The 16,853-nt window shown below is 33.0% G+C and overlaps 1 long non-coding RNA gene across 1 annotated transcript; it reads left to right on the top strand.

The window, feature by feature from the left end:
* The first annotated feature begins 1,166 nt into the window (after positions 1–1,166).
* On the top strand, positions 1,167–2,091 carry LOC139906568 (uncharacterized). The gene is made up of 3 exons (XR_011782195.1): positions 1,167–1,459; positions 1,515–1,708; positions 1,841–2,091. It is a non-coding gene; the product is annotated as an uncharacterized lncRNA (long non-coding RNA).
* The last annotated feature ends 14,762 nt before the right edge of the window (positions 2,092–16,853 follow it).

The raw sequence follows: 16,853 nt of genomic DNA, 5'->3' as shown, positions 1-16,853 counted from the left end.
AGTGGTAGAGGCTGAGATCTGGCTCCATTACAAGAAGAGGCTTAGTCCTTCCAACTGGCTGGTCTTGACGTCAGTAAATATGGAGGAGGTTCTAAAGATAGAGTGTATCCGAGGCAAAGTTCAGTGGATAATATATCCTGCAAAAGTAAACGATCAACCCGTGGCAGTAGGGATTTGAAAATTAGTCAAAAGATTATTCATGGAGCCTGACTCTTTTAGAAACGATGGATCCAATGTATCTAATTTTATTTGATGAGCTATTTTTTTTTCACTTTTATTTATTGTATTTATGTAGCTAAAGAGGTCTTTGTCTTGGAGTACTTTATTTATATTTGTTTATTAAATGTAATTACCCAATTGATTATGATGCATTATTATATAGTGTGAAATATAGGTATAATGTGAAATAAAGACATTCAATATAAAAAAAATTAAAAAGAAAAGTTTAAGGCTAAAACTTTCGGATTTATAGATTTTTGTGTAGACTCTGCTAGGACAATAAGGAATAATATCACTATTTTTTATTTATAGTGAAAAATATATTTATTCATGAAATATATATTCTCTTATTCTATACAATGATGATACTGATTTATAATTCAATTGAATGAATAGTTTTTAGTGTGATAACCTACAAAACATTGAACACATACACCTACATGGCATCGTAGGCACATTCTATTAATAATTCGCTCCTACATCTCAATCTTTTGTTGTTTGAGACCACTGTTATAAGATGACTCATTCCATCATGCAGAAGAGACATATTGGGGTCAGAAGAAGGCAGTTTGTCAATTGATTTTTGGGCAACTCCATATTTCATTCGCTAATTTCTAGCTACGGCTCGTCGAAACTCAAAATGGGACATTCCGTCTCCTTTCATGTTCGAAAGTTGCCATACGTTATGCAAAGACGCATCTAAAAACCTCATCAAAATGCTCCACCACCATTTTTTCCCTCTGACGCTAATTCGATAAGTGTTAATATTTTGTTCTATTTGATCGACGCCTTCCATATATTCATTGTATTTATTTATTGAATCAGGTACAGGAATGACCTCATGTTGCTTTTTAATCCTACTCCAGCGCCGATCAGTGCCTGTTACAGATGTACCAACAAAAGTAGATGCAACTGAAACCATTGAGATGTCTTTCCATCAGCCCATGTAAATTTCCGAATCCTTACAAGTAGCCAGTGTGTAGATAATGGTCCTTGAAAACAAAATTGTTTCTTAAAAAAAAAAAAAATTATACGGCAATTAGCAAGATTATTTTTGGACAAGACAACATGTTTGACTCAATTCAGTTAAATTGTATCAACTTACTGATTACTCAAACAAACTGTATCTTAAGCAAAGTTTTGGAAGGGGAAGGTGTGTCGCTTAGCTTCTGCATTCTAATTGGCTGAGCTGAGTGACACATGCTGTATTCACTCATAAATTAAAGCAACAATTATCAAAGTGAGTTGAGAATCCTTTCACCCAACCAAATCAAAGCTAACATTTTTTCGTCTAGCATGACAAACCATCAATATATTCGCAGCACGCGAATCTCCATTGTTGATGTATCTACTTTTGTGACCTCCTTTACCCTCTCTCCTGCTTCTCTACTTATCTACATCGAGCCCCTCAGCCGTGCCACCATCTGCTCCTACAATATCATTCTCGTGCAAAACCCAATTTTCGGCGAACAAAAATAGGGATAATTCGGTAAGTTAATTAATCCCAAAAAATTGTCTTTCAAATATGACTGATTAGATAAATGGGCAAACGGGTTTAGATTTATTCATAAGACTTGAAATATTACTTTTCACTGTGAGTTATTTGCATAATATTTTTCAGGAAATTGAATGTCAACAACCACCAAAACCACTACAGTTTTAGAAAAGACGCATATTAGTGCTACGTGTTCATGTCTTCCTGTCCATCACCGGCCGATACATCCTATCACAACTTTTCAAAATATCCTGCATTGCTCTGAATTTGGTTGAAGGTCTGCAAATAAAAGACAAGTTTAGTCCAAAAAAATCTGGCATCTGCAGTAATCATTTTAACTAATATAGTTATGAAAGGGATCTATTTAGATCTATCATCCTGAAAATTGCTCCAGAAAGGATGTGCTCGTAATATTTTTGAAAACTGTTCAAATTTAAAAAAATGTTTTTTCTACTATTAGAAACCATTTTGAATTTTAATAAATGAAATATTACGTCTGATTTGTATATATTGAACCAATCATACAGACAAACTTTACTTCATTAATAATGATGAGTAAGCCAGAAGGCGTGCCTTTGAATTATAATGCAATTGATGAAGTCTGTGAAAACGCTTTTTATGCAATATCAATATTTAGTCCTCATATTTTAAGAATGATATGCTTGTTATCGATATATTAGTGCCTTCTGAAAGATATATTTTTTATTCAATTATAAATATCTATTGCAGATGTTTGATGAGTATATATGCAGTTTATAGGTTCATCATTATATCATCAAACCAAAATGGTGCCACCAATCAAAAAAGAACCTTTCTCTGGATATACATACATTAGGTGGACTTTATTTTTTGTAAACTCTTTCTTATTCGTTCCTCATGTAATTTAGGAAGATTTTTGAACAAAGTCTGTTTAAATATTTGCTGTTTGCAAATATATCTAAAAGGAGGACAGTTCAGTTCGTCCTTATTTCTTGTTCTTCATTTCTACGAGCTCAGGCCTAAAGTACATACACTATATTATATAGCTATTTTCGATACTTTGTTTTTTATAATGATTGATGAGGCACGTTTAGATTTGGGTGGTTATCTTTATTCATTATTATATGCTGCATAATTAGGAGATAAACCCATCATGGAAGAATTCGAATACATTATATTTCAAGGATTTCTAGGATCAACAAAGGGATTGTACAGAAGAAAACCTGAAAGTATTTCTTATTGAGTCAACAAGTTTCGTTCTTCCACCAAATGACCTACAGGAATCTACTTATAAGGTGTCACTCGAAAGTAAGATTGAATAATGTATATTCTACTCCGAGTCTTTGCTCAGCCCGCCCTCAGACATTTCTCCCTCCCTGGAGGGGTATGTCATAATACTCCCAATTATAACAATTATAACGCCCCTGTAACATCTGGCATAAATTAATGGAAATCTGAAATTGATATTTACGAGTTTCTGCACAAGATTTTTCAAAACCAAAATTGTTTAACAGTCTTTGTTCAAACTTCTATCCAGCTACCGTTGCTCGCATTTACCAAAAATTAGTATCCCCCTTACAAATTTTATCACCAATATATGTATATATATTTCGATTTAATTGGTCTGTTTTTTGTATCACTAAAAAAAATGTTTAACTGGTTTAAAGTTCATTTGATAAAGGTAGGTGTGTCTTTAGGTAAGTTTGGAACTTTGTAATACAATACTGATTGAGAGTTACTTCACCTTAGGGCTAAATTAGATCCTAATATTTGAAATTTCCTTAAAATTGATATTAAAGGATTTTGTTCCCAATGAAGTAGTTTTAAAAAAATCCTTAAATTTAAATTAGACTGTCTCTTAATTAGTCTGTTTAATATTTGGTTGCATAAAACTAAAGTTAAGGTTGCGTGAAAGGATTTATCCAAGTTGACATAAAGAATTATGATCCCTCTCTTGATGGATATTCCATACGTATATATACAAATGTTTTCATCAACAATATCCCTTTAAGAAAGCAAAAATATTCATAAGAAACATAAAGTGTGGCGGGTCAACATATCAACAATCTTGAACAAAAATTAAGAAAAGTGGGGAAAATGGCAATTTATTATATTACATTCTTTTCAAGCGCTATCAGTACGTACAAGCAGTCTTAAAGATACCTAATGAATAATTCAAAAGATTTTATTTATATTTAGCTCAGTTATCTTAAAATTCTAAACTTAAGCGATTAACCATAAGCTATAATTATATAATAGGTAAATTTACGTTGTAAACCTTTTTGTATACAATTTTTTTTGTTGTTTTTCTGCTTATTTCATGTTCTGCCCATTTTTTGACAAAAATAAAAGATGTTATTCTCATCCAAATAAATTTTTTCATGCATATATATTGGTATGTTATTTCATGTTTATAAGTCAACTTTCAAAATAATTAATAATAATATATACTGGTATATTATTTGGCACGCCTGCGCCGGAGGCCTGCAAACTATTAACAAGAAATAACATTGATTATCGTCAATGTTATTTCCAACTCCTTCCTTTGCCTGACCTTTTGAGTGACTTTGACATTTAATCTTGACCTGGGATTTTGAGTAATATGAAGCATCTTTATTAAACAGATAATTTCATCAATTTGAGCTTTGTACCTCAATATGTAATATATACTTAAGTTATGATATATTTTTAACATTTGTGCTACTTTGACCGTTGATTTTGACCTCACAAAATTTAATGCCCATATATCGCTTTTGTACAAAAAGTTAGAATGAAATCAATCTTTAACATTTTTCTGTAATCCTGGAAATCAACAGACACACAAGGAAGACATATAAGCAGTGAGAGAAAAAAAACAAAATAACCTCCGTTTAACAACGCTGGTGTAAGTTAAAATACATTCTGGCATTCCAAACATAATTTTTATTTATTGAGTTTTCTTTAATACAGAATATGACAAGGAAAATTATAGGCGTCATTAAAATTAATTTCGTTCTGCTAATTAAGGTTTCAGGTAAAGTTTCAAGCAATAATCCGATAATTGTGCTGTTTTTCGTGCACATTGTTTTAATTTGATCAAAGTTGGACAATTAATGAGTGAACAAGAACAAGTGACCGAGGGACAGTCCAGAACATCAGGATGGCCAAGGAGAATTGAAAAGGAGTAAAAAGGAAGGCTGTAAGTGGAGGAAATGGTTTGAAGCGTTTTGAAACATTTTTCAAGTCCCTGGAGACCTATACTACGGATTATCCAAGAGTATCAATGCACCACTTGACTGACGAGTTCAACGTGGACGAGATCACCATCAGGACTTCACCATTAAGAGTTTTGTCGGGACTCCAAGACATCTCCTCACCGACAGGATGAATACCTTAAGGCTTGAGTGATGCAAAAAAGTCCTTAACTATTTGAAGAGTCATCTGTCGACTTTGAAGATATTCTCATACAAGAAGATCCTCACAGTCGACCAATTTTTCAACTGCAGAAACGACAAATTTATAGCAACATCACCTGAGGAAGTTCAGGACAAAACATCCGGCCCAAACAATGTGCTTGGGAGTCGTACCCTCTGATGGGAAGGAAATGAATCCCTTCTTCTTCAAGCCCAATGATAAAACGGGGATGAGGCAAACTACTTGTAGTTTTCTCCCCATGGAATGATGTGGAAAATCTTGCCGTTACTGAAGGCTAACTTCCTGAGAACAACTATGAGTGGACCAAAGACGTTGCTCCCAGCCATACGGCCTTGAAGACACATAACTTCTGTAAGGAGCACATTGCTGACTTCAGGCCCTATTCCAATCCTGATCTCAATCCTCTCGACTTCAGTTTGTGAAGCGTCTTAGTGAGCAAGGTTGGGAAGACATCACACATAAATGTGCAAGAGCTCAGGGCCAGCATCAAGAAGCAATATGCCAACATGTCCGCAGATTATATTGTGGAAATTTGCTCCAATTTCCGACCTTGTATGAAGGGTATGATAGAGGCTGGAGGTGGCTATATTCTTGCCAAAATTGATTGATAAAAGTTTTTTCAATATCATTTTTCTGTATACTTTTCTAATAAAAAGTTATTAAAGCTTTGGTTATATTTCTTCATCCTTGTCGCACTCTGTACTGTTTCTACACATGAAAATGTGTCTAATCATGTCAAACGCCATTCAAATGAAGATTCATATATTGAAACTAATATTCTTTCAATTGTTATATATTATAGATAAAACTAAAGAATAAAACTTAGACTATAACTTTAAAAGATTTCCTGTCACAAAATCGTTCAACTTTGATGGATTTTTTCAGTATACCTTTTAATTTTCTATAAAATATTTAAAAAAATAAGCAATGCTAGGTTTGCTTTAAAAAAAGTTTCAAATTTAAATATAATTAAGTTCACTATCTAGCTAACTCTTGTAAGTAATTAATATTTTAGAGGCAAGAACATTAACCTCAATTTAAAGATGTTTCATATGCAATGTAGTTAATTAATATTTATTAGTGATTAAAAAATTCTAATTGCCTTAAAAAGTGAGGACTCTTATTTATAAATTTATATATTTTCTCTTAGTTTTTTAAAATATTCCATTAGAAAATTGTAAGTCAAACTGAAAAAATCAATAAAAATTGACTCTTTCTTTTGGATCAAATCTTCTAAAATTATTTATATATGGTTGATAAGTTTTAATTGAATCTTAATTGAATTCCGGGAAGGAAGGGAAAAGTGTCATACGTCATGGAAAAAAGGATAAAGTAATGTACTCCATGGCAACATCTTGCGAGGAAAACAGTTTTTACTTAGCTAAAGGAGATTTCTTCACACAGAAGGATGATGTTTTGCCAATTAGTTTAATTGATTTCGAACGCAGGAACTCAAAGGAAAGATTAGTCAAGTTCATTGAATTAGAGGATTCTCTTTTTCTTTTTTTCTGAATGGCTAAAAGTTATTCCCTACTATAAGTTACTATTAAATCAAATGTGTGTTGTAAACAAAAATATAGAGTGTTTCTACGTGACGTCAGCATTGTGGACGTCGACTGTTTGGGGCCTAAACAAACTTGTTTTACAACAATGAAAACCCTGTATTTAATAATATTCTGGAAAATATTGGACGTTAAAATGGAAAGTTAGACAAAAAAAGGACTCAAATCTTAATGTCACTAAAAAATTTACCCTACTATCACAATTTTTGTTCTAAGTTATACATTAATCTATATATACAGTTTGTGTGTGTATGTTTTATGAGGGCCCACATTGTTGGGTCTAGGAGATCATAACCATAACCACATATCCATAACAAAATAATTGCTTTTTGGAGCTCAAAAAGACTAAATAAGGGCCTGATTTATAAATCAAAAAGTGAAAGGCGTTTCAAAAAACAACTATACGAATAAAATATTTTCTAAATTTATTCAAAATAAAAAAGTTGTGGGCAAAAATGAACTAGATGGAAATTGTTGTTTCGTGTTTTTTCAGGTGCAAATAAATGGCTTTTCAGTGGACTATTACATTCGTAAATAATATAAAGTTTGTAAAGTTTGTTCTGAAATTCCTTTGCATATAAATTTAACTCATAAAACTTGATGTTTAACAGAAATATCTGTCATTTTCTGAGTAATTTTTCATTTTTTTTCACCATAGGTAAATTTTCATTTTTGAAGGGGAAATGCCACAAAACACTACATTTTGGACACAAAGTATAAACTTGATCACTAAAGTGGAGTATTTTTAATTTGCAGAACATTTTATTTCTTATTTTTTCCAATATTTACAATATTTATCGAAGGATTAATGCAAAACAGTTTTTTACAGTTTTCTTTGCAAATTTCGATTTATACTCAAATCAAAGAAGGATTTCTCATCTAGACAAATTTTTTCAAAATATATTTCATATAATATACAGCCACTATATTATAATTCTTGCCTTTACCGAAGGGATTGAAACATTAACAAGAAATAATATTCAACACTGTCAAAAAGATTTCCAGCATCAAGTAGTTTTTCATAGAGGTCTTTTTTTTGTGAAAGGCATTTGACGAAGTTTCATGAAGATTTATTCGAAATTTGTTTATTTTATGTAGTGAAAATGTCACCTTCCTTCCCCCAAAATGGTATTTTGAAACACTCGAAACATTTTATTTTGTTGTACAGCTGTTCCTTTTTCTTATCTATTCCAGCTAATCATTGTTCTGAACGTTGAATACTATAATTATCTATTGTTTAGTTGGGAACTATTCCACCCAATTATAAAATAATATAGAAGATTTGCCCAACTACCAACTGATTTTGGGTTTCCCCCTTTCCAAGGAAAAGTTGCATGACAAGAAAAAATGTTATCTTTCTACATTTTCTTATAATTAAGAAAATATTTTCCTATTCCAAACAATTATAAAATAATATAAAAGATTTGACCAACTACCAACTGATTTTGGGGTTCCCCCTTTCCGAGGAAAAGTTGCATGACAACAAAAAAGGTTATCCTTGTTCAGTTTTCTTATAATGAAGTAAATATTTTTCTATATGAATGTCTGGCTATATAAAATAGTCACATGTTCCACTGTCTATAGTGCTCCCTGATCTATAGTACATACCAATATAGTATATAAAAAGGGCAGTATTATAAACAGAGAGCACTGTATAAGATAAATAAAATCTCGAAGGGGTTTGGTGCAACTCATAATAAAAAAATAAAAGGGAGTAGTACTTTATACTAAATTTCTAAAAATAAAAATGACTTTATATGATTTGGTTACACAGTACTCTAAAGTACTCCCTGCGTCATCAAATCATTATTCTATTTTATCTTGCTGTGATTGTTATTTTTTATTCATGAGGAGAGAACGTCTATGCATTGAGTGAGTAACTATCTATGTTACGACTTCTCTTCTACAACATGGATATGTAAGTATTTATTGAATTCAAATATATATCTATGGCTTAGGTCTTATTAAGGTATTATGCATAATTATTATGTGATTACCATACTTTCTAATCATACGTTAAACTAATTCTCATGTCCATACTTTATCTATATTATGTCATAAACTTCACTATAGTAAAAATATAAGCATATAAAGCATATTTTAACTTCAAGACATGATGTTATCAATCTCTATTATTACGTAGTTAATTAATTCATATACAATACTAAATATGTTTGTGAAAGAAAATATATTAGTTACCTGGTGGGCAATAAAAAAAATAGACAACTTGAATCAGCAATTTATTTAGTTATATTTCCAAAAATTAATTAATGCATTAACTAAACTTTATTTAAATATTGGCACATGTGTTGCCATTTATAATCCTCAATGTAGCTATCGTTGTCTTTGATAATGACCTCGATGCGCTGCTGGTTACTTTGACAGGTGGTAAGAATGTCATCGAGTCCCATGGAGCTCCAATACTCTTCAAAGGAGGCACTGAGAGATAGGAGATTCAGCTCCTTTGTTTGGCAATATCTGGCCTCCACATGCAGATGCAAGGAATAGTTGACGGGTTGTCATCTGACAAGTATGGTTGCCACATTATTTTCACCCTGAATGGATTTGTTGTGTGCCTCAGCTTTTTCTAGCTGAAGCGTGTCTCGATGTCCATACCGTCACTTCTTGAGGTTGAAATTAGTCTACCTGCTTCCCCAAGTCCAGTTTCGTATCTCTGATGGTAATGACATCTGGCAAGTAGGGTGGGCCAATTGTTTTCAGGCCAAAATGTACGCCTCAAAGAAGGACTGTGTAACCATAGGTAATCTTATTGAAGTACATTATTCCTGTCTGGATCCCTCCCTGTTTGAGGGAATCATCTTAGTCTTCGACATGTCGATGTGGTCATTAGCGTGGATTCTTTAACCTATTTTGAATCATATGAGTGGCATCGATTGTCCTTTGGACGCAACATACCCCTATCTTTTCACCGATGCTTGGTGCTGGATAGTTATAAGAGTTAAGGCTTTCTCTTGATACCTATGCTGTCATTAATGGGATATAAAATGGGTTATACATAGTCTCCCTGCTTGCCTTCGTAAAGTTTCGAATCTCTGTTCAACTAGAGCAGCAATCTCAATTCTTTTGTCTCTTTGTATGACCATTTTTGATTAATTGAGATACATTTTTTTTATGTTCCTTTAATTGATCAGATGGAGTTGCACTGATTAAGTATGATTAAATATTATAGTATTACATTTAATCAATCTAGGAATCTTTCTTGAAGTCCATTTACATTTCTCTAAGAATGACGGGGGCGCGAAATTTACGTTCATAGCGTTCAGGAGAATATATTCTTCCGAGCGTGTTGTCGTTCCATTTAAATCTTTTAATTTTTTTGGAGGACGGTTTTGGGAGACACGGCTTGTCAGCCAATTAGAATAATCTTCAATTAATCTCATGTTTTTTTCTTCTCATTCCTCCCTTATATAAGTGTCTAGATTTCTACTAAGCAACCGGTATTATTGTTTTCTGGAAATTCTAAATCTGTCTAAGACTGTTTTTTTTTTGACCGTACTAAATTTGTCCTTGAAAAAGTTTGGTTTGGACTAATCTCATAGAAAAAATTGATCAGAATCGGTCTCATTTAACATTTGCTACATACCAACCTTGGAAATAATTAGTTTATAACGTTATATGTGCAGATTTGCCAATTGTGAACTTTGGTAGAATAATACCATACGAAGTTTAAGCAAAAGTTAACAACATAAATGTTTTAATTCTATTCGATAATTGACAATTCAATTAATGATTTTTTTTTGTATCAGATATGGTCTTCTAGAATTTTCTCTATCAAAATTTTAAATAGTCAAAAATCAATAGTTGTTGTTGTTGTTTTTGCAATAGTTTCTGTTCATAAGATGGACATAAGAAAAAAAAACTACGACGTATTTTATATTTTTCTTCTAACAGGACGAAAACGCAAGCCAGGCGGCTGAAAATGTGAAAACTATTCATAGTAACATAGAATAAGTTTCGTGTATTCTGTTCCAGTAATTTTGATGTCAAAGATGCAGAGCGCTCTGGAACCCCCTGGTTAAAAATCTGGATAAAATAATGGAAATTGTCGAGTCCGACTGTCATATTAGCACAGTTGTACTTACCAAGGAGATAAAAATTCACGGGGAAAAAACAGTGCGGGCGACCACAATGACTTTTCCCAGTAGTTGATATTTTCCCCAAATAATGATTGGGGGATTTTCCGGTCACCCTTTTTGTCAATGTTTTCATCCTCTTCCAACTCCTTTTTTTCATTCTAAAAAGCTTTCCTGCCCACAGTAATTACATGGCATTGAAATCGCAGTAGGAGTGTGACCTTTACGGATTAAAATTGTGACTTTGAGCTTTGTGCCCCGCACGGCTGCCATTTTTTGCTCAATTAGAGAACATTAAATCGTTGGTGACTGCTAAAATTTAATAGATACTACGGAATGGGACCCCAATCTTGCAGGAGCATGACTTAATTAAAATGTTCTCTTTACTGTTGATCTTTTCTGGTGACATCCCTCAGTCCACGTTTCGACTCCGACTTTTTCTGGTTCAGCTGTAGTTTGGTTGCGTAATAAAATCTTGCAACAAAAAATAACGAGAATAAAGTCGATATTCAATGGTACTTAGATATATATCTCAACATAATTTTTAAAATAAGTTTTTTAAAGTCTCGAAAGTTCAAAGTGGGTGAGTGTTTCATTTTTTAGCTTACACTCGGTATAACAGGTGATTTTGAATTACATATTTATACGTATGTATATATATTATAATAATCTGCCAAAAATATTATCTAATGCTAATTTTTTGTGATATATCCTATGATACATCTTTCCAAATGTTCAAAATAAAGGTATTTCATAGAATGAATATTAAGAATTTATGAAAGATATTTCATTTCTATTACGTCTAAATAAAATGTCAGCACTGTCGTTCCATGGCTCTCCTTATAACAAGCTTCATATTGTACATATATTTGACACTTTAAAGTAACAGCAAGCTAGATTTAATTATATCAAAATTAAGTGTGTGGATTACTTTTCTATTCTTTTACGAAATATCGTATATTTCTATCTTTAAATTATTGTTCATAACCCTTTGAGTTTGTTGCAAATTAACTTCCTAAAGTAGCCAAAAATGACTGTCATAATAAACAAATGAAAAAAAAAAAATACATATGTAAGGGGCCATATCGAGGCAAATATAAATAGTTTTTTTTTCTAAAGTATAGCTAACATTCTACTTTATGTTATGTCATACCAGTAAGCCCTAGATGAGAGTGTTGACGTGAATGGCATCCCTCGACTGCCTGGCATGGCAAGATACTGTGACAGTGACACTAAAACTGTTAGAGAGGAGCCCATGCCAGACACAACCAGGTCGTTTACGCGGCATTTTGAGGATGGGGGAGTATATTTGAGGAAGGCGTTTTCTGTAACTACAAATGGCGCCCTTTCAATGTTTGGCAAGCAGAAGGGAGCTGTCAAACTAATTGAAGAAAAAGTTGGCTTCCCCGTTATGAAATTCCTCTGCATAGTTCATCGGGAAAATCTTTGTGCTAAAATACTCAATTCAGATTTCAATGATGTCATGACTAAGGTGTGCAAAAGTGATCAACTTCCTTGTCAAACGGTCTGCACTAACATACAGGGAGTTTATATCTTTACTGGAGGGAATTGACTGTACATACACAGATCTCCCTCTCCACTTGGCAGTGAGATGGCTGAACCGCAGAAAAGTTCTTGAGCGTTTTGTAAGCTTAATTGATGCCATTAAGGTGTTTCTGGAAGAGAAAAGACAACATTATTTTCATCTGTAGGGCGAGTATTGGATTGTGAAACTTATATTTTTTACAGATATCATCGGGCACCTTTACAAGCTCAATCTCAGACCTCAATGCACAGGACAAACTGTTCTGGACTGGTTTGAAACGTGGAATGCTTTTGTTGCAATGCTTGCAGTATTCTCAGGTCCTCCACTTTCCACTACTTACGACACTTGATGGAGGGGTCCTCAAAACACAACATCAGCAACACTAAAACAGCCGAATTCTGGCGTGAGATAGAGGGGGAACTCACGACCCGCTTTGTAGATTTCAGAAGGTACGATCTGATGTTCTCCTTCTTGATCAAGCCTGTCAGATTTGATGGACAGGACGTGGAGATGCAGTTGATGGAGCGGGAAAGCTCATAACTGTGGCTGGCAATGTTTGCAGAGCTTAGAAAGCAATTTGAATCTATCCCTGAGCAACAGCACAGAGCAGCATGCATCCTGCAATAATGGGTGTCTGCTCAAGTTAAGTTCATCGGTCTAAAGAACATGACATTGGCCTTCCTCTCAGTGTTTGGCCCAACATACTTGTGTAAACATGTGTTTTTGCAAATGGAAATTGTGCTCAGACATATCCACCGCCGTTTGACGACTGAGAATTCCGAGCCATGTTTACACTTGAAAGCGACAAACTATGAACACCAAATAAGAAAGCTCTACGAAGAAAAGCAAGGATAGGGATCACACTGACTGGTAGGCAAGATTAATTGTGGTATATAGCCTCAGCTTACACTATAAAGTTGCTGTTTGTTCATATAAATGGCTGTGGCTGTTTGTTATGGTATGCATGCCTAGGCCTACAAGAATAATAAGAATAAACATTCTAGTATAATATAGGATTAAGATATAAGTAGTAAAAAAAAAATTATAATAGCTATATTTGTAAGCCATATTTTCTATCTAATATAAAATTCCTAATTAGAACATAATCCCGTAGTTTATGTGTTTCTTTAACCATTATTGTTGATAGTGAGTGGCTTATTGATTATAAATGTTGAAGTTGGCACTCCGTGTTTCATAGACTGCCTACCCCTGTATTAAAACATAAACAATTACTTACTACACAAAACAAATTTGTCTCTCTAGCTTACGTACTTAAGTCCAGAAAAATGCCAATTTAACGTGATGGCCGAATTTGCATACGGGCACTCAAAGCAGTTGGGCATCTCCGTGAACACTGTCTGCAAGGTCAGCTAGTCTGATACGTCGGAGAGAAATAAGGGCTCTGTCAAAAAGGGCAAACTGTACTCGGATTATAAAAAAATAAGGTGGAAAGAGCCTCGTGAGGGGGGGGGGGAGGCCGCCACTTTTGAACGATCAATAAACGAAATCTATGACCTCCGTTGCATTGAATTAGTCTTTTGAGTTATTTCAATCTATTTTTTGACACTTTTGGCACACTCCACACGGACTTTTCTCTGCTGTTCTATCAACAGAGGCCGCAGAATACCCCACAGAGACTTTCCTCCTGCCTTTTTTCTAGCTCCTGACACCGCTGATCATCTTCCTAACCATATGAGCAATTGGGATTTTTCTTGAATGCCGACATCAGCCGGTTGACGTACACAGAGAACTTCCTGCCTGCTCCTGGAGAGTGTTTGAGGTCTTCTCCAACCTTCAATCGCATGGAAACATTGTGAATCGTTTTCATTAAGGATCCAGTCTACTCCCAAATTACCTTATCGGAGGAGCGATGCTATATAAATCCTCTTCTCGTACTGCGTGCTTAAGGTGATGACTTGTACATACTGTTTTACTGAGCAATCTACAGATAATTATGTATTCTACAACTTTTTTCATCGGAACATTGTAAAAAATTGACACTTAACCTATCAAAATTTGCATAATGGAGATGAGTAAATAATTACGGTTGGCCCGGTATAGTGATGATAGAAATCACTTATGATATTCATACACAAGGGATCAATAAGAAAAACAAACAGAAATAGTGTCTTTTTTGATTCGTGGACACGCCTGCAATGTTTCATAAATATGAAAACATTATTATTTCTTATATCAAAAATATTTGACATGATATACATAAGGGAGCATTATATTCAGTGCATCCTTTATACACATTCAATCGCATATGGACCAACCAAAAATATTTCATGTATACAACTACATTGTTACAGGAAAAAAAGTTTCATAATATACATCAGGGAGCACAGTATACAGTACAACCTGTGACTTGTTGGCATATATCCATACAGATCAATGATGTTTGATTAATTACATAATATTTTTAAGAAGTGTGGATCAATGACCTCTTGGTCCCTAAAATTCCTGCGCCATTGCCTTGTCCACACAAAAATGTTTTCTCCGGAAAATGATTAATATTTACAGGGTCCACAGAAAGTCCTGCTAAATTAACTTTATATAATACCATTAAATGTAAGGTTGAGATATAATATGTTTAAACTCTTGTTGGGTTTAAACTTGATAAAAGAAACATCATTGAATAAAATAACAGTTTTGTTAGCCACAATGGAAGCCAAGAGAGAGAGACCATAAGCAAATAGTTTGAGTCAAAGAATCTGACAACGCCGTTTACACTTAAAATAAGTAGTACAATCTGTTTGTATCAATTAAGAGGAGAAGTTCATTTTCTACACGGTAGGTGTGCTCAACTTACCCTCCTCCAATTAGTAATGATGGATAAATCAACATTCTTTGGCTTGGAATAAACAGATGTCTTACTCGTGTATACACGAAACTTTGATTCTGAAAAAAAGAAATATGTAGCGTAGCTAAAATGGCTGGACAAAACTGTACCTTTCCTTAGGGAGCATTCTTTTTATGAAATGGTTAGTGTACTGGGTAAAAAAACTCATAAAAATACATAATAAACAATTGAAAGATTGTAAGAATTTAAATTATGAATCATTTATCTAATGATTCCATTCCTTTTAAAGGAATAAATTTTAATTAATATTATGAATATAAGATATCAAGAAAAAATATATTGTCATATTAAAATATCCATAGCAACATGAGTTTGAGAAGTCAACAAGAAATCATTCTTATAATCAAAACATTAAGTTTACATTAATTAGAATTTTTTAATAAAATATTTATAATTTTAATCAGATATAGGGAATAAAATTAAAATCAATTAGTTTTGATGAGGTTGCGTATATTATGTATACTCATAGGTTGTACGCTTTAATTTTCAATTTAAAAATAGCTAAGTAACAGCACTACAGCAAAAACAGTTGATTTATTTCCCTTAACCTCGATTACCATATATAAATATTTGAGTAAATACTAATTAAAGTATTCTCAAGATAAATAATGAATTGCATAAAATCAGATTTAATATTTTGGCGGATAAAATGTAGTTTTAAAGGAATAAAATGCATTATTCATGTCTGGGTGAATAATATCCTATTTCAATAAAGGAGGGGTTAGACCAATATGTGAAACGCTACCCTAAAAGAAAACAGATTGAATATTCATTCCAGAGTTGGCTAATTACCAATTTTGCACTTTTTTCTGTTTGTTTTTTTTTTGGGGGGGGGGTAATGTAGCGAGGTTGATTTAACTAGCTATAGCTGTCTAGAAGACTACTTTTTAATTAAAGATTTGAATGATTAGTAGTAATGTATAAATAATGCTCAAAAAAATAGTCTATACTTTTTTTTATTTTAAAGAAACCATATTTACCATTGGAAATAAATCGTTCAATAGCAACTATTTCATAAAATATAACACTTTGGGCATGATTCAGAATAATTGATGTGTTCCAATTGATTTTTATTCATCCTTCAATGTCAAGTTGAATGATAGTTATATCATAGTTTAATAAATAGAAGTATGGTTTTTTTTAAAAGAAAAGTATAGACTAAATAATTCAGAATTCCTTGCATTGTATTATGGAATGGGGATTCTGAGCGAACATTTATATACATTGTACATCCCCACATATAATTAATCTGGATGTAATCTGGGAAATAAATTTTAATACCTCTCTACATCAATCCAAAAATATACATTACGAATATTAGGAATGTTCGTTATTATGGTATTTCTATGGAAGTTTGATACCCTTGAGCAATATTGAATTAATTATTTTTCTAGGACATTAATATTTTATATCTTATCTTACTATATAAACATTTTCTCTTATTATACGTTGTTCAACAATCTGTACATTTTCTTCGGGCACTCCAAATATTTTAACTTCAATTACTTTAGCCACTCGCAGTGAAATTTGGGACTGAACTCTTATACTTATTTGATTCGATTTGGAGGTGAGTACGGTTGTCATCATATAAATCATATAGATATCTGAGGTATTTCGTGGTGGCCTCAATTTGTTTTTCTTCAAAATGAAACACAAGGAATATATTCGTATGTATCACTTG

This window comes from Lepeophtheirus salmonis, chromosome 11 (genome assembly GCF_016086655.4).
Source record: "Lepeophtheirus salmonis chromosome 11, UVic_Lsal_1.4, whole genome shotgun sequence".
In the NCBI taxonomy this organism is placed as follows: Eukaryota; Metazoa; Arthropoda; class Copepoda; order Siphonostomatoida; family Caligidae; genus Lepeophtheirus; species Lepeophtheirus salmonis.
The sequence above is the reverse complement of the archived record's forward strand: the minus strand, read 5'-3'. Positions and strand labels throughout refer to the sequence as shown.